Source organism: Apium graveolens, chromosome 5 (assembly GCF_009905375.1).
Source record: "Apium graveolens cultivar Ventura chromosome 5, ASM990537v1, whole genome shotgun sequence".
NCBI classification, from domain to species: domain Eukaryota; kingdom Viridiplantae; phylum Streptophyta; class Magnoliopsida; order Apiales; family Apiaceae; genus Apium; species Apium graveolens.
This window is the reverse complement of record NC_133651.1, coordinates 104,568,074-104,577,728: the sequence shown is the minus strand read 5'-3', so window position 1 is coordinate 104,577,728 and position 9,655 is coordinate 104,568,074.

Sequence of the window (9,655 nt, the reverse complement as noted above, 5' to 3'; positions counted from 1 at the left end):
CTTGTAGTTTTTTTTGTATGTAGTTTAGCAAGTACATGTAACAGTAGTATAATATTGATATAAACATCTCGCACACCCTGACCTACATTAGTATAGTCAAGTATAAAATCTTAAGTTTATCATCACATATACTCTATTTTTTCTAGGTGACAGTAGGTTCAAATTAAGTTTAGATTATCGTAATGGACTCTGAGAGTGACATTTGGATAGGACTACCGAGATATAGCGCAGAATATAAACAAGTGGTGACAGAATTTTTAGATAATTCCTTCCCAGTTTATGTGAGGGGCAACGAAATGAAGTGCCCTTACAAAAACTGTATTGATCATAAACGGCATACAAAAGAGGTCATCAATGACCATCTTCTTTTTAGCGGTCCTTCCCCAGCACATGTCAAATGGATTTATGAAACTTCACAAATGAAGCCAATGGTTAGTACTAACTTCATGGATTACAAAATATGGATGGATTTTGGGAATAACTTAGACGAGATGTTCAAGTGTATGGGTAAAAAATTTGAAAACTGTGAAGGAAGACCAAATATAGAGGCGCCAAATTTTAATAGGAGGGTTGAGGAATGAAAACAACCATTATTCCCGAGATGTACTAACTTTTCTCGATTAGGTTTCATGATCAGACTCTATCATTTAAAGTGTGTTCATGGAATTAGTTAGTCTGCATTTGGGGAGTTGCTTAAGCTAATGAAAAAAGCATTTCCTCAAGCCCACCTGCCTTTATCCTTCAATGCTGCAAAGAATGTCATTAAGGATTTAGGTCTCCATTATGAGAAAATACACGCATGCCCAAATAGTTGCATGTTGTATTGGGCAGAAAATGAAGTTAAAGATGAATGTCATACTTGTGGAGTTTCAATGTGGGTTGTATAAGAGAAAAAAGGCAGTGGTGTTAATAACGAGCCGGAGAAGTTGATTCACAAAGTGTCGGCAAATGTAATGAGGTATTTTTCACTAAAACCAAGATTGCAAAGAATGTTCATGTGCAACGAGTTTTCCAAAATTATGACATGACATGCAGTGGGACGTAAAAAGGATGGGAAACTAAGACATCCGGCTAATGGCGAGTCTTGAAAAATGATGGATGCTCAATATCCTGATTTTTCCTCGGAAATTAAAATGTGAACTTAGGTGTATCGGAAGACGGATTCTTCCTGTACCGCACAAAGAATTTAACTCATAGCACATGGCCAATTGTGTTGGTAAATTATAACCTTTCACCTTGGTTGTGCATGAAGCAAGAAAATTTAATACTCTCAATACTAATATCGGTCCAGATTTTCCAGGAAATAATATCGACATGTATATGCAACCATTGATTAAGGAGTAAAAAGAATTATGGGATGTCGGTTTTGAAATTTATGATGCCTTGAAGACACAAGGGCTGGTGGTACAATCCCACAACGAACAAAGATCCGGAGGTGGGGACACGAAGCCAGTCGGCATTATACCATAATGGGTAGAGAGGAACGATCCGAACCTATAGGTTGTTTATTTAGTGACAAGGATGTCAGGATTTTAAGTGGGGGAGTTTGTAACAGGCTTGGGATTTAACTTGGGTTGTCACTAAAATGAAGGAAATAGTGATTTTTGGGCCAATGAATGGATGATGAAATACATAACCTTATCTTGTAATTGGATGGCACCTTTAAAATTGATAAGATGATGCAACACACAATGAACGGGGAAATAAATACTTATAAATGCACTACACTACGTGTATTACTCTAAATTGTATGTATCTCTTTCCTTCAGTATTAACCACGATTGTATAAGATGGAAAGCGTTAATTAAATAAAAAAAAGTATATATGATGTGATTCTATGTGATGCAACAAACTAGTTTATAATAATTAACTAACTAATATTTTTAGGTTTTTCAAATATTTAATTTTTTATATATTTTCAATAATGAAGGGAATGGAAAAAATAGAGAGAGATAATACAGAATACCGAAAAGCGCTTTCAAAAATTTCAAAAGAGTCGGCCGGACCTTCTAGCGATCTTCTTGTCCAAACTTTTTTCCGTTTCACTGTTTCCTAAAAAACAAACAAAGAGAAAAAAGAATCTAGTCCGGAAAATTAAATATCAAGGAGTGAGAATTACCAATAGTCCCCGGCAACGGCGTCCAAAATTTAATGTGTCAAATTATAAATTGAACGGGCATAGTGTTTGGTTGTAGTAATCACATATTGAACCACATAGACTATGAATTTTCAAATCCCTTATAATTAAATTAGGAGAACTAGACAAATAGATTTGAGATGGAATTTGATTAAACTAATTAGAAAATAACAAATAATATGGAAAATCTACGAATCTGAATTCATTAATCAATCATAATTAACATCAACTCGTCCAAAAATCAATTCTCTTTCCTTCATAAATAATGTATATTAATTAATGGGATAAGCATATACTATAAAAAAAATTATCTAACAATAACCCATAAAAAGTTCATGGACCAACCATAAGTTATGAAAAAATAAATATGGTAATAATAATATATCAAAATCACTTTGCTGAGTGAACAATTAAGCACCAAAAAAAATTATGAGAATCAATCAATAGAAATGAGAAGATATTAAGATTAATTAAAGTAATTTCTAATAGAATTCTAAGCATCAAGTTGGTATCATGTGTCTTTAGGCTTTAGGTTGGTATCACGTGTCTTTAGAATTCTAGGATTTAAGACAAAATATTTAGCTAAACATGATAAGATGACAAAAGAAATACTAATAGAATTCTAAGCTTTTGGACAAAAGATTTAGCTAAACATGATTAGATGAATAAAACAAATAATAATAGAATTCTAGGCTTTAGGTTGTTACTCATATGATGACAGACTGTCTTTGATCACAAATGATATCTAAGCATATATTTTCTTCTTTTCCTTTTTCTTTTCCGATGAGTGTTCGATTCTTTCTCCAATTTCTTTGATTATAAGAATTGTCCACCTCATATCTTGTTTGCACCTTTTTTTAAATTATAATTTTATATATTTTACTACAAAACAAAGTAAATAATTTATTTATTAATAAAATTATGAAAAGGGGTATAAAATAATTATTAAAATAATTATAGAATATGGACCTATCACTGCACTACTGGTATTTAGTTGAGAGAAACTTAAACCCGGTATTTAGGGAACCAATTTTGCTCCCCTATACATGTCACATCACATTCAACTAACTTCTTCCTCAATTATACTAATAAAATATAATATATCATCTTTACCACCCTCCAAACTTATTGTTAGGTAATATTTTAATGATATAGGTAAGGATCGGATGGAACATCATTGGAGTGAATTACTTTTTTGATTTGCTAAATTTGTAGGAAGCAATAATTTAATATATTTTAGTGAACTAAAATAGATAAAGTCATTGAAGTTGACCATAACAAACCAGACTAAGGTAGAAAATGTCATAGAATTAGAGGACCCGAGGCATGGTATACAAAAGAAGAAAATAGCCCATCAATAAAAGCAAGTCCAATGGTAGATGCAAAATAGCTATAACTATTGCTATAATATATCATCAAAAAGTGTATTTTGGTTTTAAAATAAAACTTGCTCTCCAATGCTAGTTCGATAGGTAGTTTCAAATTTTCATAAATCTTTTAACTTCTACTTAATTTGATATTATTTTGATATTTTAAGATGTACAAGATAATAATTATTTAACATTTGTCCTCCATTTGCAGTAATAGATGATGTGGCAATGATCCTATATGCATCCTTGGTTTCAAATATAGAACCAAGGGTGCATATTTGCATCTAAGTATGGCACCCATTTGGAATTGAGTTTTTTTTTTGCATTTGGTGCTATAATATAGCAATAGCACCAAAGATAGCATTGGACCGTTGAGAAAAATTAAAATAATAATAAACTTGATTTATATAGTAGTTTCAAGAATTATCTTGAAGTGTCTTTTAGAAATTCTAAAAGTCTTGTGCATGTACCTAGTAAATTGAAGTTCTAGAACTTATATATCTAGAAAAATGAGGAGTCTTATATTAAATAGTGTATCTAGAATTATCCATGGAGGCCATTAAAAGGAGACCTCCATCCACTATTTTGTATCAAGCTAATCATTTGAGTTGATAATAAAAAGTATTATTTCTCCTCTAAAATATTATCTCTCTCATTTTTAAACACTTCACCCAACCTCCAAGTTATTTTTTCCAACAAAGTGGTATCAGAGCTTGGTGATCCTCCATAGAGATTGCAAACAATAGTGTTCCATTTCAAGTTCCGTTTCTCAACAAGAGTAGTTATGATAATTGGAGGTTGAGGATGATAGCTCTTCTTGGCGCACATGATGTATGGGAGATAGTTGAAAAATGCTACAATGAATCGGAGAATGAAGTCAGACTATCTTAAGTTGAAAAGGATCGTTTAAAAGATTCAAGAAAGAGGGACAAGAAGGCTCTCTATCTAATCTATCAAGGGATAGATGAAGATACTTTTGAGAAGATCTCAAGTGCAAAGTCATCCAAAGAAGCATGGGAGAAACTTCGGACGTCATTCAAAGGACTTGATCAAGTCAAAAAGGTACGCCTTCAAACACTAAGATGAGAATTTGAAGCTTTGCATATAAAACAAGGTGAGCTTGTATCAGATTATTTTTCAAGAGTTTTAATAGTTACAAATAACCTTCAAAGAAATGGTGAAAAATTTGAGCATATTATTGCCATCATTGAAGAGAAAAAAGACTTGGAAAGTATGACAATGGAGCAACTTCTTGGTTCACTACAAGCTTATGAAGAAAAGAAAAAGAAGAAAAAAGAGATCGTGGAACAACTACTCAAGGTGCAAGTTGATTCAAATCAACAAGAAGGTGTTCAAATTCCACAAAGACAAAGTTATGGCCGAAGACAAAGTCGAGGACGAGGACAAGGTCGAGGTAGAGGCCACGGTTATGGATATGGACGAGGTTGGAAGCCTAATGATGATAACAATAATCAAAGAGGAGAAATTTTTAATAAGAGGATGTGGAAGAGAAAATACGCAATCAAGGTATGATAAGTCACGCATCAAATGTTATAATTGTGAAAATTTTGGACAGTATGCTTCTGAATGTAGAGCACCAAAGAATAATAAAGTTCAGGAGAATGCGCACTATATTGAAGAAAGAAGTGATGAAGATGGCACCTTGTTATTAGCCTACAAAGACAATGAAAAAATTGAAGACACTCAATGGTACTTGGATAGTTGTGCAAGTAACCATATGTGTGGAAAAAGAAGCATGTTCATGGAGCTTGATGAATCAATCAACGATAATGTGGCGTTCAGATATGAAACAAAGGTTGAGGTAAAGGGAAAAGCTAATATTCTCATCCGACTAAAGAATGGAGAACATCAGTTTATATCAAATGTTTATTATATGCCTAATATGAAAAGCAACATATTAAGTCTTGGGCAACTATTGGAGAAAGGTTATAATATTCATTTAAAAATAATGTTCTTTCGATAAGAGATAATTCAAGAAATCTTATTGTTAAGGTGCCTATGACAAAAAATAGAATGTTTGTGCTTAACATTCAAAATGAAGTTGCAAAGTGTCTCAAGATGTGTTACAAAGATGCATCATGGATTTGGCATCTTCGTTTTGGACATCTCAATTTTGGTGGATTAAAGTTGCTCTCAAAGAATGGAATGGTTAAGGGATTACCTCATATTCAATATCTAGATCAAGTTTGTGAAGGATGTTTACTTGGAAAACAATTCAAAGCAATTTTTCCCAAAGAGTCATACTCGAGAGCTCAAAAGCCATTGGAACTCATACACAAGGATGTGTGCGGCCCAATTAGGCAAAAATCCCTCGATAAAAGTAATTATTTTCTTCTATTTATTGATGATTTTTCTAGAAAAACATGGGTGTATTTTTTGAAGGAAAAATCAGAGGTGTTCAACAATTTCAAGAAGTTTAAGGCCTATTTTGAGAAGGAGAAGGGACTTCCTATCAAATCCTTAAGATCTGATAATGGAGGAGAGTTCACATCAAAGGAATTCCAAAATTATTGTGAAGAAAATGGAATCCGAAGACAACTAACGGTGCCAAGATCCCCCCCAACAAAATGGAGTTGCCAAAAGAAAAAATAGAACAATACTTGATATGGCGAGGAGTATGCTTAAAAGCAAGAAGCTACCCAAAGAATTTTGGGCAGAAGCAGTATCATGTGTGGTGTACTTGTCAAATCGAAGTCCAACATGAAACGTGTAGGGAAAAACACCACAAGAAGCATGGAGGGGAAGAAAATCCGGGATCTCTCATTTTAGAGTCTTAGGAAGCATAGCTCAAAAATGTGTACTAGATGAAAAGCGGAGCAAACTTGATGACAAACGCGAGAAGTATATCTTTATTGGCTACGATACCAATTCCAAGAATAATGTCAAAGGCTACAAACTCTACAATCCTAATACACAAAAGACAAGTATCAGTAGAGATGTCATATTTGATGAAGAAGAAGAATGGGATTGGAGTCCACATAATGAAGAATACAACTTCTATCCACAATTTGAAGATGAAGATAAAGAAGAACAAAGAGGAGAGCTTGTAACTCCACCAACTTCACCAAATAAAAGATCAGATAAAGGTGAAAGTTCAAGTAAAAGGCCCCAACACTTTAGAAGTCTAAGGGATATTTAAAAGGTCAATGAAAATGAAGACAATCTTACATTGTTTTGTCTATTTGTGGATTGTGAACCAATATACTTTCAAGAAGCTGCTGAAAAGAAGTGTTGGAGCAATGCTAAAGGCGATAAACAAGAATGACACGTGGGAGCTAACTTCACTTCCAAAAGGACATAAGGTGATTGGCGTAAAATGGATATAAAAAGCAAAGAAAAATGCAAATGGAGAAATTGAAAGATACATGGCAAGATTGGTAGCTAAAGGCTACAATCAAAAGGTAGGCATTGACTACGATGAGGTATTTGCTCCCGTTGCCCAACTTAAAACTGTAAGACTAATAATTTCTTTGGAAGCACAAAATAATTGGAGGATACATCAAACGGATGTAAAATCATCCTTTTTAAATGGAGTACTAGAAGAAGAGGTGTATATTGAGCAACCACAAGGCTATGAAGTTAAAGGACAAGAGCGAAAGGTTTTAAAGCTAAAGAAAGCACTATATGAGTTGAACCAAGCCTCAAAGGCTTGGTATGAACGGATTGACAAGTATTTTAAAATGAAAAATTTTATAAAGTGTCTGTTGTGGAATAAAAATAGGAGTAATTTAGTATTTAATGCTAGGGTTGGTGAGCTTCGAGCTTTAATGGCTGCTCTTGCGTTCGGGAATATCGGTCCTTGTAAGATGCCTACGTATCGCTGCGTTGTAAAGAATCAAGCCAAAAACGTAGTTTTGTTTGAGGGGTAGAGCCCTTTATATAGAGGTGAGTCTAGGGTTAGACTTCTGTTGGGAGACTTGGTGGACAAGTCTCCAACTTAGATGGTGATTAGGAGTCCACTTGAGGAAGGAGATCCAGAACCTTCTATGTAGGACTTTGAGTCCGTTTGGAAAACATGTCTCCGCTCTTCCAGCCGTATTAGGTCTAGTCCATGAACATCTCGTGTTCGTGGACTTGGACGACCCCTGCTGGTGGGCCTTGGTTGTTTGGGTCGTCATAGGCCTGTTATGATGCCTTGGACCAAATAGGTCTGCTATGAAGCTTAGATCAGACAGGTCTGTATTGGACTTTTCGGACAAGAAGCCCAAGTGCAATTAATGTGACATTTAATGTATTTTTAGGATGTATTTTCTATCCATATCATTTGCCCCCCAACTTCCGTGAATACTGCTGGAGTTTTCATGGAAGTTATAATGGTCTAATCGCGACTCGGGGTACTTTTGGCCTTTCTCGGGTATCGGCCCTTCACGGGTATCGGCCCTTCACAGATATCGGCCCTTCATGGGTATCGGCCCTTCATGGGTATCGTCGCGTTATCGTAAAGTATGAAGCGACCTACACGTTTATAACGGCTTATTAGTGTGAGTATACACACTTAAGGCCCCCGTAGAGGGTATTCGGATGGTGTTCAACACTAAATGGTCCTAATCGGGACTATAAAGCAAGTGTTTATCACCCCTTAACCTTCGTCAAGGTTATTTATAGGGTGAAAGCACTACAAGAAAACTGTCAATAGACATCACACATTAGACATCGGTTAGGTTTGCCACTGATGTTAAAGGAATTTATAACATTACCCCGTGTTTTTATGATGTCCATGTTGTTTTAAAACATCGGTTATTTTAAAACTGATGTCTGAAGTTCCAAAAAAAAATTCACTCCCCGCCCACTTTATTTTTGTTTCCACCTTAGCCAAATAAATTTCCCCCCTTAGCAAATATTCTCCCCCCTTTTTGTTTTTCCCCCACGAGACACATAACTTAAAAAACTAAAAACTAAAAAAAATGAACACACAGAAGCTCTCTCTCTCTCATCCGACTCTCTCGCCCCGACTCTCTCACCCCACCATCATCATCTCCACCACTCACCACCCCCACTCACCAACATCACTGCCGCTCTGCTCACCACCATCATCTCCACCACTCAACACCATCATCTCCACCATCTCTCTCCATTTTTCTATGCTAAGCTCATAAGAGGATAAGCTTGAATTAGGATCTTCTCTACTTGGTTATCATTTTAGAAACTCGAATCGGTAAGTGAATTTACTATGTTATTTTGAAATAGGGTCTTCTCGGTGAGTAGTTTTCAATTGGGGTTTTTTAAAATCGAAACCCTGAATTTTTAATTTTGGTTTTTTTTTGAAATTATAACCCTAATTTACTTATTTGAATATGTTTAATAGAATTGATGTTGCCGGAGATGATATTAGTATTGGTACATCACTGCCTCTTGTTATTTATCTATTGCTTCAAATTTTATATCTGATGATGAGCTTTAGATTTACTAGAATAATTTTGATTGGTTGCATAAATAAGGAACTACATATGTATGTGATAGTTAAAGTACATGTGAAAGAAAACTGATCCAATCTATGATCTTTTTGTTTATTTTGGTTTTATATTATGACCTTTTACTTGCCTTTTAGTTTGGATCTAGAGGAATGAACATCTAAAAGCTTGTTTGTGCTCATCTTCTGGATCTTTCCTGCAAAAGGTCATCACTGATTAAAGATTTATCACATATTTATGTTCGAAATAGCTCATGTTGCTTTAATTTTGTGGAAAGTTGAAACAGATGTATGTGCCATGCTCTGTAGTTGACAAAACAAAAATTTTGTTGAACACTATGACCTGGTTTAGTTTTGGTTGAGTCTTGTATGTGTCATAAAATAACATGTTGTTAAGAACTGCTAAGAACTTGATGCTTATTAACAGGATTCGCGGGGATGAATGATGTGGGAAACTTCAGATCTTATAATAAGACTAATACATGATTAAGCTCCCCAATGAATAGGTTTGGTGATCATGTGAATTTCTCATATGTGCCTTCTTCTCACTCGAGGTTCATGCCTTTGAGTCCTCGGAGGAACCATTCCCAGAGCTTTTGGTCAGCTTCGCGTTGTCTTTCTGTATGGTTTTGTTGTGATACTTGCTAATTTCTTGTCTGCATTTTTTTGTGCAGTGTAGTGAACTAAATATATCTTTAAATTAAGCTTCCTAGCATG